Source organism: Ranitomeya variabilis, chromosome 4 (assembly GCF_051348905.1).
Source record: "Ranitomeya variabilis isolate aRanVar5 chromosome 4, aRanVar5.hap1, whole genome shotgun sequence".
NCBI lineage: Eukaryota > Metazoa > Chordata > Amphibia > Anura > Dendrobatidae > Ranitomeya > Ranitomeya variabilis.
The window spans coordinates 675,819,448-675,833,637 of record NC_135235.1 but is presented as its reverse complement, the minus strand read 5'-3'; the positions used below and the strand labels follow the sequence as shown (position 1 = coordinate 675,833,637).

The 14,190-nt window shown below is 47.1% G+C and overlaps 1 protein-coding gene across 1 annotated transcript in view; it reads right to left on the bottom strand.

The window, feature by feature from the left end:
- LOC143766325 (uncharacterized) overlaps nucleotides 1-684 on the bottom strand; it is a 53,713-nt gene extending 53,029 nt beyond the window's left edge. Inside the window, exon 1 of the mRNA XM_077253915.1 lies at nucleotides 560-684. The gene's annotated coding sequence lies outside the window, so the exon portion shown is untranslated. The remainder of the gene's footprint in view (nucleotides 1-559) is intronic.
- Between the last annotated feature and the right edge of the window lie 13,506 nt (nucleotides 685-14,190).

The following is a 14,190-nucleotide window of genomic DNA, read 5'->3' as shown; positions in this document are numbered from 1 at the left end:
TGATATAAAAGCCAGAAAAATGGAATACCATTATTCATCATGTGCACACAGGACAGACTACTCTGAAAGCTCACTGAATGTACTAGTGATGAGCGAACGTGCTCGGATAAGGCGTTTTCTGAGCATGCGCGGGTGCAAACAGAGTATCTTTTTCGTGCTCAAAAACTGTTCGAGTCCCCACAGCTGCATGTCTCGTGGCTGTTCGACAGCCATAACACATGCAGGGATTATCTAACAAGCAAACAGACAGCCGTGGGGACTCACAGTTTTCGAGCACGCCGAAGATACTTGGTTTGCACCCGAGCATGCTTAGGTAACGCCTTATCCGAGCACGTTCACCCATCACTAACGGTTAGAAATGACAGCAGAAGAATGACATCTGTGCGCTGTCCATTATCCACAGACTGGATGCTAGGAGACGTTGAGAACTTCCTCTTCAGCCTCCGCACAATGTATAAGTCAAGAAGAACAACATCCAAATAGTAAAACAACAGAACATGGTCGAACGATATCCATCATATCTAATCCTGATAGAGAATAATGGGGCTCCAGCACCTACCTCCACCTGCAGAGCCGCACTCCACATATATGGCTGCTCTGTGTGCACAGGACCTGTGATGAGGTCACAAGAGGGGAGGAGTCAGGGGTCACATGATCAGGGGCCTCAGTGTATGCAGGACTCTGCTGTGCTGGATGGATAAGCGGAAGTTTGTGTGTGGGGTCAGGAGGGGATTACAGGGTGGATGTAGCAGAACCACATGTGTACGAGGTGTACAGAGCGGAGCCGCGTGTATACGGAGCAGAGCCGTGTGTGTACAAGGTGTACGGAGCAGAGCCATGTGTGTATAAGGTGTACGGAGCGGAGCCGTGTGTGTACGAGGTGTATGTAAAACTCCAGGTAACTTTTTGTTACAGTGGTATTGCCTTCCTCATGGGGAGGGTGATGCCTTGCTTGGAAGCGAGGAAGGATCCTTTTAACAGGTAACACTTACATGCAACATAGAAGGGGGAGCTCTGATCCAGTTTGTGGGTGGCTCTCATATATATTCTGGCTGGAGGAGGAGTTAGTCAGTCAAAGACAGGGACGGAGTCAGTCAGGAAGAGAGCTAGAGCCGTGCAGACCTGAGGTGCTGCAGCTCCTGTGAGGAAAGCTGGGGCTGTGCAGACCCGTGGTTCTGCAGCTCCTGGGAAAGGAAAGAGAGAGAACAGTCTGTAGTGTAGTGTAGTGTAGTGTGAAGTAGGAAGGAGCAAAGGAGAGTGAAGAGCTGGAGAGAAGCTTCGACTGAGCTTCCTCCACAATGAAGTGCTGAAACCGGTGGCCGGAAGACTGAGGTTGTGGGGGTAACTGTGTGCCCCACAGCAGAATTCGGCGGACAGGAGATTGCAGGTCGCCTGTCCACTCCCGAAGGCACAGTAACACCTAGAGCCCGGAGTCATCACGAGAGACACCTGTAAAAAAGCTTGAGTTACCAGCCATGCGGGTAGTGTCCTACCTAAAAGGGACAGAGAGAGAAAGTAAGGACCTTGTGTGAGGCCTAAGACAGCAAGGGACTAAAACACAGCGCAGAGAGGAAGGCTTCCAACTCCACCTGGCTAGGGGGATTCTTAAATCGCTTCCAAGCTGGCCGGATCACACCAGCACCTGTGATCTGTACCCTGGACTGTGGCTGCCTTACACCAGTAAAAAGGTAAAGAGACTGCAACTTTGTGGCCTCTGATTCTTTCTACACCATCTACCATCTGTCTTTACTACACCAGGAGCCCTGGGGACCCAGCTTCACCTGTGGGAAGCCATACCATCCCTGCTGCAGTACCATCGCCCCAGGGGACCCCTTCAAGCAGCGTCGGTTAACCCTGACTGAATACCACAGGTGGCTTCACAAACAAACTTTATTCATTATTCAACAACCCCTTTAAAGTCCTTCCCTTTTACTTGGATGCCCAGGGCCTCGGCCCGGATCGCTACCACCATGACCACCCCTTTAACGATCACCGGACCCGGTACTGAGTATCCCCTAGGCCCTGGCGGGCGCTTCAAGTACAGAGCGGAGCCGTGTGTGTATGAGTTGTGTGGAGCAATGTGTGTACAAGGTGTGTGGAGCGGAGCATGTATGAGGTGTACGGAGCAGAGCCGCGTGTGTACGAGGTATACAGAGTGGAGCCGTGTGTACACGGTGTACGGAGCAGGGCCATGTGTGTACAAGGTGTACGGAGCGGAGCCGTGTGTGTACGAGGTGTACGGAGCGGACCCGCATGTGTACAAGGTGTACAGAGTGGAGCCGTGTGTGTACAAGGTGTACGGAGTGGAGCCGTGTGAGTACGAGGTGTATGGAGTGAAGCCACATGTTTACGGAACAGAGCCGCATGTGTACAGGGTGTATTGAGCGGAGCCGTGTGTGTACGAGGTGTACGGAGCGAAGCCACATGTGTACGAGGTGTATGGAGTGAAGCTGCATGTGTACAGGGTGTATTGAGCGGAGCCGTGTGTGTACGAGGTGTACGGAGCGAAGCCACATGTGTACGAGGTGTATGGAGTGAAGCTGCATGTGTACAGGGTGTATTGAGCGGAGCCATGTGTGTATGGGGTGTATTGAGCAGAGCCGTGTGTGTACGGGGTGTATTGAGCAGAGCCGTGTGTGTACAAGGTGTATGGAGTGGAGCCGTGTGTGTATGGGGTGTATTGAGCGGAGCCGTGTGTGTACAAGGTGTACGGAGTGAAGCCGTGTGAGTACGAGGTGTATGGAGCGAAGCCACATGTCTACAAGGTGTACGGAGCGAAGCTGCATGTGTACGGGGTGTATTGAGCGGAGCCATGTGTGTATGGGGTGTATTGAGCGGAGCCGTGTGTGTACTTGGTGTACATAGCGAAGCCATATGTGTACGAGGTGTATTGAGCGGAGCTGTGTGTGTACGGGGTGTATTGAGCAGAGCCGTGTGTGTACAAGGAGTACGGAGTGAAGCCGTGTGAGTACGAGGTGTATGGAGTGAAGCCACATGTGTACAGAGCGGAGCTGCATGCATAGCTCCCAACCGTCCCTCATTGTGCGGGACTGTCCCGGTTTTGATGCTTTGCCCCGCTGTCCAGCAAGGGACGCTCTGATCCCGCAGACAGCAGGAGAAGCAACCGACACGCCCCCTTGGGTTAAGCCACGCCCCCTGCAGTCTGTTTATCTTCCAGTGTGCGTGGTACAGCTCAGAGGGAGAGAGAGGAGACATGTTTGAGGTACGTGTCACGCCCCCTTGTGTTAGGCCACACCCCTTCCCCTTCGGGTATGTTCCTGAGCGAGTCTCCAGTGTGCGTGCAGTACAGAACTTCAGAGAGGGAGACACTGAGAGGGGACACTTCTGTTCTTTGAGGTACATAAGTTACAACACAGTCAGTCACCACCTCCCTGGCTTATCTGCCGAGCACAGCCCTGGGTGCCGCAATCAGCAGCAGACCAGTGGACATGCCTGGCTAGTAAACTAATCGTGCGTGGAATGAGTGGGGCTGAGCAGGGTGGGATGGACACTGACAGCCTCCTCTGTTACTGGCCTCTGCTGCTGTGATTGCAGATCGACGTATCAGGTATGGAGAAGTCTGCAGTTAGCCGTGTGTGTACGAGGTGTATGGAGCGGAGCCGTGTGTGTACGAGGTGTATGGAGCGGAGCCGTGTGTGTACGAGGTGTATGGGGCGGAGCCGTGTTTGTGCTAGGTGTATGGGGCGGAGCCGTGTTTGTACGAGGTGTATGGGGCGGAGCCGTGTTTGTACGAGGTGTATGGGGCGGAGCCGTGTGTGTACGAGGTGTATGGGGCGGAGCCGTGTTTGTACGAGGTGTATGGGGCGGAGCCGTGTGTGTACGAGGTGTATGGGGCAGAGCCGTGTGTGTACGAGGTGTATGGAGCGGAGCCGTGTGTGTACGAGGTGTATGGAGCGGAGCCGTGTGTGTACGAGGTGTATGGAGCGGAGCCGTGTGTGTACGAGGTGTATGGAGCGGAGCCGTGTGTGTACGAGGTGTATGGGGCGGAGCCGTGTTTGTACGAGGTGTATGGGGCGGAGCCGTGTGTACGAGGTGTATGGGGCGGAGCCGTGTGTATGAGGTGTACGGAGCGGAGCCGTGTGTACGGAGCGGAGCCGCGTGTGTACGAGGTGTATGGAGCAGAGAGCGTGTGTACGGAGTGGAGCCGTGTGTGCAGTATACGGAGCACAGCCGCGTGTGTAGGAGTAGCTATGTGTGGCCATTATATGGTACGAAGTATCATGTGCGGCCATTATATAGTATGGAACATCATGTGGGGTCATTATACAGTATGGAACATCGTGTGGTCATTATACAGAAATTGAGCATCATGTTGGGCCATTATACAGTATGGAGCATCATGTGCTGTCATACTGCATGGAGCATCATGTGCGGTCATTATACTGCATGGAGCATCATGTGCGGTCATTATACAGTATGGAGCATCATGTGCGGTCATTATACAGTATGGAGCATCATGTGCAGTCATTATACAGTATGGAACATCATGTGCGGTCATTATACAGTATGGAGCATCATGTGTGGTCATTATACAGTATGGAGCAACATGTGCGGTCATTATACAGTATGGAGCATCATGTGCAGCCATTATACAGTATGGAGCATCATGTGCGGTTATTATACAGTATGGAGCATCATGTGCGGTCATTATACAGTATGGAGCATGATGTGTGGTCATTATACAGTATGGAGCACTGTGTGGCCATTATACAGTATGGAACATCATGTGTGGCCATTATACAGTATGGAGCATCATGTGCAGTCATTATACAATATGGAGCATCATGTGCGGTCATTATACAGTATGGAGCATCATGTGCGGTCATTATACATTATGGAGCATCATGTGCAGTCATACAGTATTGAACATCATGTGCGGTCATTATACAGTATGGAGCATCATGTGTGGCCATTATACAGTATGGAGCATCATGTGCGGTCATTATACAATATGGAGCATCATGTGCAGTCATACAGTATGGAGCATCATGTGCGGTCATTATACAGTATGGAGCATCATGTGTGGCCATTATACAGTATGGAGCATCATGTGCGGTCATTATACAATATGGAGCATCATGTGCGGTCATTATACAATATGGAGCATCATGTGCAGTCATGATGTTCCACATTATTAAGCAGGTCACAGTTTTCAAGTAACATGGGAAAGAAAAAGGATCTCTCTGCTGCTGAAAAGCATCAAATAGTGCAATGCCTTGGTGAAGGGATGAAAACATTAGAAATTTCCCGAAAACGTAAGCGTGATCATCGTACTGTTAAGAGATTTGTGGCTGTATCTGAGCACAAATGTGTTTGTGCTGATAAAGGCAGAATGAGGAAGATTTCTGCCAGGCAAGTTCATCGGATTAAGAGAGCAGCTGCTAAAAAGCCATTACAAAGCAGCAAACAGATATTTGAAGCTGCTGTTGCCTCTGGAGTCCCTCAAACCTCAAGGTGTAGGATCCTTCAAAGGCTTGCTGTGGTGCATAAACATACTATTCGGCCACCCTTAGGGTATGGCTCCACGGTACGGCTTGCCGGCGGGTTCGCCGCTCGGCGCTAAGCCCCGCCCCCTTTCTGGGACGCGATGGTGCCGGATGTGTACAGTACACATCCGGGATCATCGCACCCCTCGCCATAGGGCCCTGTGATATGCCTTGCGGGGACGCTGCGTCCCCGCAAGGTGTACGGACATGCTGCGTTCTGAAAAGACGCGCAGCATGTCCGGAGTCGCAGGGCCGCCGCGTGCGGGTTTCCACGCATAGTGGAGACGGGATTTCATAAAATCCCCTCCACTATGCTGGAACATCTGGACGCTGCTTGTTTGACGCTGCAGCGTCAAACAAGCAGCGTTTACTGACCGTGGAAACATACCCTTAAAGTGTTCACAAGCAGAAATGGTTGCATTGGGCCAACACATACATGAAGACTCATTTCCAAACAGTCCTGTTTACTGATAAGTGTTGAGCAACCATAGATGGTCCAGATGGATGGAGTAGTGGATGGTTGGTGGATGGCCACCATGTCCCAAATAGGCTTCAACGTTAGCAAGGAGGTGGAGGAGTCATGGAGAAACAGCTGGTAAGGCCCTTTAAGGTCCCTGAAGGTGTGAAAATGACCTCTGCAAAGTATATAGAGTTTCTGACTAACAACTTTCTTCCATGGTATAAAAAGCAGAAACGTGCCTTCAGGAACAAAATCATCTTCATGCATGACAATGCACCGTCTCATGCTGCAAAGAATACCTCTGAGTCTTTGGCTGCTATGGGCATAAAAGGAGATAAACTCATGGTGTGGCCACCATCTTTCCCTCACCACAACCCTATAGAGAACCTTTAGGGTATGTTTCCACGTTCAGGAAACGCTGCGTTTTTGACGCTGCGTTTTTCCGCAGCGTCAAAAACGCAGCGTCCAGATGTTACAGCATAGTGGATGGGATTTCATGAAATCCAGACTCCACTATGCGTTAAAAAACGCATGCGTTTTTGCCGCGAAAACGCATGCGTGGTGCGTTTTTTCGAAATGCAACATGTTGCTACTATGAGCAAAACACGCAGGTACACCGCAGGTGACCTGCCAGTGACCTCAGGTGCAGTTTTGGTCAGGATTTTATTACCTGCATAAAATCCTGACCAAAGCCTGAAGCAAAACTGAACGTGGAAACATACCCTTAGGGTATGTGTCCATGTTCAGGATTGCATCAGGATTTGATCAGGACTTTCCATCAGTATTTGTAAGCCAAAACCAGGAGTGGAACAATCAGAGGAAAAGTATAATAGAAACACATGCACCAATTCTGTATTTATCACCCACTCCTGGTTTTGGCTTACAAATACTGATGAAAAATCCTGACCAAATCCTGATGCAATCCTGAACGTGGACACATACCCTAAGGGTATGTTTCCACGGTACGTAAACGCTGCTTGTTTGACGCTGCAGCGTCAAACAAGCAGCGTCCAGATGTTCCTGCATAGTGGAGGGGATTTTATGAAATCCCGTCTCCACTATGCGTGGAAACCCGCACGCGGCGGCCCTGCGACTCCGGACATGCTGCGCGTCTTTTCAGAACGCAGCATGTCCGTACACCTTGCGGGGACGCAGCGTCCCCGCAAGGCATATCACAGGGCCCTATGGCGAGGGGTGCGATGATCCCGGATGTGTACTGTACACATCCGGCACCATCGCGTCCCAGAAAGGGGGCGGGGCTTAGCGCCGAGCGGCTTTGCCGCTGCGGCGATCCCGCCGGCAAGCCGTACCGTGGAGCCATACCCTTAGAGTATCATCAAGCAAAAGATCTATGAGGGTGGGAGGCAGTTCACATCCAAACAGCAGCTCTGGGAGGCTATTCTGACTTCATGCAAAGAAATACAAGCAGAAACTCTCCAAAAACTCACAAGTTCAATGGATGCAGGAATTGCGAAGGTGATATCAAAGAAAGGTTCCTATGTCAACATGTAACTTGGCGGGTTAGGATGTTTTGGAGTTAAATAGATTTTTTGTTCAGTGGATGTGACCTCCTAATGCTGCAAATTCCACAAAGGAGCATTTTCAGTTCTTTAAAACATATCAAATGTTTAGAAATTCTGCCTAATAATTTGGAACAGTGCATTTTAAGTTTTTATTCACTTTGGAGATTATACTGTTATCATTGGGAGGTTTATTCAATAAAATTCGATGTATAATCCAATGGGTAATGACTTTTATTAGACTGACTGTCATTTGCACCAACCATTTAGGAAAATCCGATAAAAATGTAATTTGCATAATAATTTTGAACATAGTGTATACAGTATGGAGCATGTGCAGTCATTATACAGTATGGAGCATCATGTGTGGCCATTATACAGTATGGAGCATCATGTGCAGTCATTATACAGTATGGAGCATCATGTGCGGTCATTATACAGTATGGAGCATCATGTGCGGCCATTATACAGTATGGAGCATCATGTGCAGTCATTATACAGTATGGAGCATCATGTGCAGTCATTATACAGTATGGAGCATCATGTGTGGCCATTATACAGTATGGAGCATCATGTGTGGCCATTATACAGTATGGAGCATCATGTGTGGCCATTATACAGTATGGAGCATCATGTGCAGTCATTATACAGTATGGAGCATCATGTGTGGCCATTATACAGTATGGAGCATCATGTGTGGCCATTATACAGTATGGGGCACTGTGTGGCCATATTTTTTTGTTTATAATTATTGTATATGAAACAGTGTGATCAGCAGTGCTAAATGGGTGTTGTTGGGATGTGGATATGGGTGTGACTAATTATGAATGGGTGTGGTCAGAGGCGTGGCCTAAAAATTGTCCCTCTTTCCCATCTTCAAAAGTTGGGAGGTATGTGCATGTGTACGGGGTGTATTGAGTGGAGCCGTGTGTGTACGAGGTGTACAGAGCAAAGCCGCATGTGTACGAGGTGTATGGAGCGAAGCTGCATGTGTACGGGGTGTATTGAGCGGAGCCGTGCGTGTATGGGGTGTATTGAGCGGAGCCGTGTGTGTACGGGGTGTATTGAGCGGAGCCGTGTGTGTATGGGGTGAATTGAGCAGAGCCGTGTGTGTACGGGGTGTATTGAGCGGAGCCATGTATGATGTGTACAGGGTAAGAGAGATTCAACACACATGCTTTATTTCAGTGTTGCAAGGTTTTCATTCATACGTGAAGGCAAATACAAACAGAATGTTGCTGTGAAATGCGCAACAAAGTTAGACATTTCGACACCACCAGGATCTTAACACCAATGTTGTGTGGTTATTGTGACAAGTTAAATAAGCCTTCAAAAGCTAAAGGCAATAAGGTGCTGTGGTGTCATGGCTTCATGTGGCGTTCCTCATCATACAGACGGTTTGTACTTCAGGGCAGGCCTGTGGGCAGGTCTTTCCTTGGTTTCTCTGGCCTAGAGCAGGAAGATAAGACCCTGCCTACAGTCCGGCCCCAAAGCACGATCATCTGATCAACTGAAATCTTCTGATTACACAAGAACCACAAGATGGGTTTCATCACCATGGTATCATTTTAATCGGCTTAACAGTAGCAATCTGACACTGTCTGTAGTTTACTTAGCAAAATCCTGCGACAGGTTCACTTTGACAAAGAACACCTAGTGTGTTTGAAACGCGTAGCTGCTATACGCTGCTATTTGGTCATGCGAACTTGCCTCCACAAGTCTGGTTTTACATGCAAGAAATAAATTCCTTTTGGACTACTTGGAAGCTGGAACAATTTTTTTTCTTTTATCTCATCAGCCTACAACTACACGTGCTCCGTGCTTCCACACACCACAAGCCGCATCAGGTGAGCTTTTTTTTTGCTTTGGTTTCTACTTTAAGGGCAGAGACAGACTGCCATATTTCTCCTGCGAGAATCGCATTGTAAACCTCGTACTGGCTGTCGGCTCTCCTGCTGTCTTGCTCAGGTCAGGAGAGGTCCCCGGCCAGTCCGTGCAGTGCGATGGGATTCTCGCATAAGAAATACGGCAGCCTGACTCTGCCCAAACAGTGAATTCAGGTCACAGGTCATTGATAACATTAGCAATAAATTTGCTGAGGTATCCGTTCCTCAAAGGGACATTTGTGTACATAAATCACTAATCCACTTTTCAAGACGAGTCTTATATTCCAGCTATATCTGCCCAGTATGAGACACAGTATAAAAACAAAATATATAAAGTACGTGAAAGTACTTTTGTGTATAGCCACAGACTTACGGTTTATGAAAGGAATATCATGAGAGTGAGTGGGGAATTTGGGGGCACCCATTGCTCCAACAGGGTTACCAGCTGTGGATAACTTCTTTACCGTCATCCATCCCATTCTTCAAGTACTCCTCTTCCAGATGTAATGATGCATGCAGCACCTTATGAAAAAAATCAGGGACACCTCCCTAGGATGCTAACTGGGCAGCTGCTCAGAAAAGGCTCTCGGATCATATCAAGTCTTGTAAATGTCACACGGTAAACACAGTACAAAGGTACAAAAAGTAGACTGTGCACAGGGGGATCCGTAGGAGAGACTGACATAGTCCCTCACCTTCAAGAGGTAGTAACCAAACCAATAATTTTTGTAAATCTGCAAGGTGAGGATGCCCATATTCCTGGAACTGAAGGTGGCCATATTGTACCAAGGTAACATTTCCCCAAATTCACCAAACTGAAAGAGAAGTTTGCCAAAAGGTGCAGTCTGTTCCAAAAGCGGAATAAGTGAAGCACCAGTCTTAAGAATCCTGTCCTGTGCATAATTTATTACTTGAAAGAATATAACACATACATTGATTATTCATTTCATTTCTCAATTTCATCTGGGGTCTAAGGGGTAACTTTATTTTTTAGGATAAAGCCAAACCAGAATTTCAATTTGCATATACAGTGCTTCGGGGTGTTGCCCGATCTGTTTTGGCTAGGTGAGAGGCTCTGAATTGGAGTCTAGTAGCTAACATTGCTCCTTGTGCAGAGTGACAAGGCAAGCCTGACATGTTAGAGCGAGGAGACTTATAAGCCATGCAAGCTCCTTTGGGAAGTTAAACATGCAATTTCAGAGAGGAAGAGGATTCATGCTGTTGCACTTCATCAGTGCAATGTATGAGATATGACTTGACTATGTGAGAGGCTCTGCACTGGGGTCTAAGGGGTAATGTTTCTTGACTTGTGGCTCTCCCCAGTCCAGAGCCTCTCACCAAGCCAAATCAAATCTCATACTTTGCACTGATAAGGGGAAATCACCCCGAAACACTGTGCCTGAAAATTGATTTTTGTTTGGCTTTTATCCTAAGTCATATTGAAATGCTCGTTTAAGAGTCAATATTGACTTTTAGAATCGCTGCTTCCAGTAGGTTGCGCTAGATTTCTAGTCCTCTTCCTCTCAGTAGAGACCATTTGCATATTCAGCTTCATCTGAAAACTTCACCCTGCTGGATTCCGCATAACTTACAATTATGCCACCATATTATAAAGTAAAATACCAATTAAACTCCAAATTATTATTATTTTTATAGCACCACTGATTTCATGGTGCTGTACATGAGAAGGGGTTACATACAAATTACAGACATCACTTACAGTAAGCAAACTAACAATCACAGACTAATACAGAGAGAGGACCCTGCCATTGTGGGCTTACATTCTACAGGATGGTGGAGTAGACAGTAGGTTGGTGGGTTGCAGCATCTCCGGTGTTGGTGAGGCGGTAGCTCCGGTCGTGGTTAGGATGCAACGGGGTCATTGCAGGCTGTAAGCTTTCTTGAAGAGGTGGGTTTTCAGGTTCCGTCTGAAGGACCCGAATGAGGTTGATAGTCGGACGTGTTGGGGCACAGAATTCCAGAGGAGGGGGGATACTCAGGAGAAGTCTTGGAGGTGATTAGGTGAGGAGCAAAAAAGTGTGGAGGGGAGGAGGTCTTGGGAGGACCGGAGATTCCATGAGGGAAGCTATCGGGAGATTAGGTCAGAGATATATGGAGGAGACAGGTTGTGGATGGCTTTGTAGGTCATTATTAGTAATTTGAACTAGATACGCTTAGGGAATGGGAGCCAGTGAGATTTGCAGAGGGGAGAAGTGGAGTAGTGAGGAGAGACATGGATTACTCGGGCAGCAGAGGTAAGGATGGACTGGAGAGGTGCGAGAGTGTTAGGGGGGAGGCTACAGAAAAGGATGTTGCAGTTATCGAGGCAGATGATGAGGGCAGGCAAGAGCATTTTAGTAGATTGAGGGTTGAGGAAGGAACGGATTCTGGAGATATTTTTAGCTTGAGGCGACAGGAGGTGGAAAGAGCTTGGATGTGTAGTTTGAAGGACAGGGCAGAGTCAAGAGTTACTCCGAGGCAGCGAACTTCTGGTACAGGGGGAAAGCGTGATGTCATTAATGGTGATAGATAGATCAGGTAAGGAAGATCTATGAGATGGAGGAAAGATGATGAATTCAGATTTGTCCACATTGAGTTTGAGGAAGCGAGAGGAGATATGGCTGATAGACACTCCGGGATTCTCGACAGCAGAGAGTTGACATCTGGGCCAGAGAGGTAGACCTGAGTGTCATCAGCATATAGGTGGTACTGGAATCCATGGGACTTTATGAGTTGTCCCAGGCCAAGAGTATAGATTGAGAATAGCAAGGGACCTAGAACAGAGCCTTGTGGGACTCCAACAGAGAGGGTGGGATGAGGAGATAGTGTGGGAGTGGGAGACACTGAATGTGCGGTATGAGGAGATTCAGGATAGTGCGAGGTCTTTGATGCCAAAGGAGGAGATGATCTGTAGTAGGAGGCAATGGTCAACTGTGTCGAAAGCAGAGGACAGGTTTAGAAGGAGGAGTATGGAGTATTGTCCGTTAGCTTTGGCTGTAAGTAGGTCGCTAGTAATTTTGGTCAGGGCAGTCTCAGTGGAATGATGGGGATGAAAACCAGATTGTAGATTGTCAAAGAGCAAGTTAGATGAGAGGTGGGAGGAAAGTTCAGCGTGGACTTGCTGCTCCAGGAGTTTGGAAGCGAAAGGGAGCAGCGATATTGGGCGATAGCTGGACATAGCAGTTGGGTCGAGGGATGGCTTTTTAAGGCTAGGCATGATTGTGGCATGTTTGAAAGCAGAAGGGAAGGTACCAGAAGTTAGTGATAGGTTGAAGAGATAGGTTAGGGATGGGATAAGTGTGGTGGTGAGGTTGGGAGGAGGTGGGATGGGGTCTAGTGCCCAAGTGGTGAGTGGTGTGATTTCGAGAGGAGACAATTAAGCTCCCCTTCAGTGATGTTGGACAGGGAGGTTATGGGGTTTGAGCATTGGTCTGATATACAGAGGGGTTGTGGAGGTTGAACATTAAAGACTTGCCTTGTTTGGTCGATCTTATTTTTGAAGTGTGTGGCAAAGTCTTCAGCAGAGATAAAGTAACTAAATCACTATAACCCTAGACAAGTTGTTTGTGGGGTGTAGTTTTTAAAATTAGGTTGCTCTAGGGTGGTTTCTGCTGTTCTGGCTCATCTGAAGTGTTGCTAATGAGACTTGACACATACCATTTCAGAAAAATCTGCACTACAAAATGGTGCTCCTTTTCTTCCAAGCTTTTTAGTGTGCCCGAATTGTAGTTTTTTACCACATAAGGGGTATTGGCATACTCAAGAGAAATTGAACTACAAATTATGGAATTCTTTTCCTCCTCTCCTGTAGAAATTACAAACTTGGGATGAGCGAGCTCTAAAATGCTAGGATGCTTATTACTCAAACCAAGCAATTCCTAATGCTTGGATGCTTGTTTCGAGTTTAATGGGAGTCAAAAGGAAAGCCAAACTTTTTTTCGGCAGACCCTTCCAAGAGGTCTGCGGGGCAGTAGAAATGTTAAAATAGATGGATAATATGCTAAATGGAAGGAGAACAGCATGGCAAAGACCCCTGGAAGCATCTCTGACTCCCAGATCACTGCTAAGAACAATGGTGTCACACTTTTACTATACTTTAAGAAATGACAATAAAACATTAAAAATTGGCTAGAAATGGGAGTTTATAGGAAAAAAAAAGGTGAGAAACTTTTACTGTATTTTTTTTTACTGTTTACTCACTTGTATATAAGGCAAATTTTAAAAAGAATTTAAACAAAAATAATATAAGTAACCCAAAATTGTTTTTTTTATTAGCAAATTTCAGTGCAATTTATGAAGCAAGAACTACCAAAAAGAAGGCACTAAGATGCACCCTGTATTAGCAATTCTTTATTGAAACAAAATTAAAAACAAAATGATAAAAAAGGGTAATGTGGGCAGAGAATCCTATCCAATAACAATCAACACATATCAAGAAATACCATGACTAGAATAATGCTAAATTTTGAACTAACAGAAAAATAATTAAATAATAAACATGGAAATATATTTACCATGTGTAAAGCTACTAGTGTAAAATGAGGAGGTATGTGTTCCTACTGTGGAACGTGGGGAAGAAGTAGGTGGAATTATCAGGTTACTATCATATTCATATACACAGGTAACGACCAACAAAAGGGTTAATAACACTTTTGAACCAGTTATACTAAATTTAATACTTTAGTGGGATTATGATGAAGAACCCCGAGGTATGTTTCGCTATTATGGATTCTTCCTGGGGGGGGGGAGGGTGTAATTAGATAGGGGTGAAATAGTTCTTAGATAGTGCAGGCTGTCAGTTGATTATCGGCGCTTGT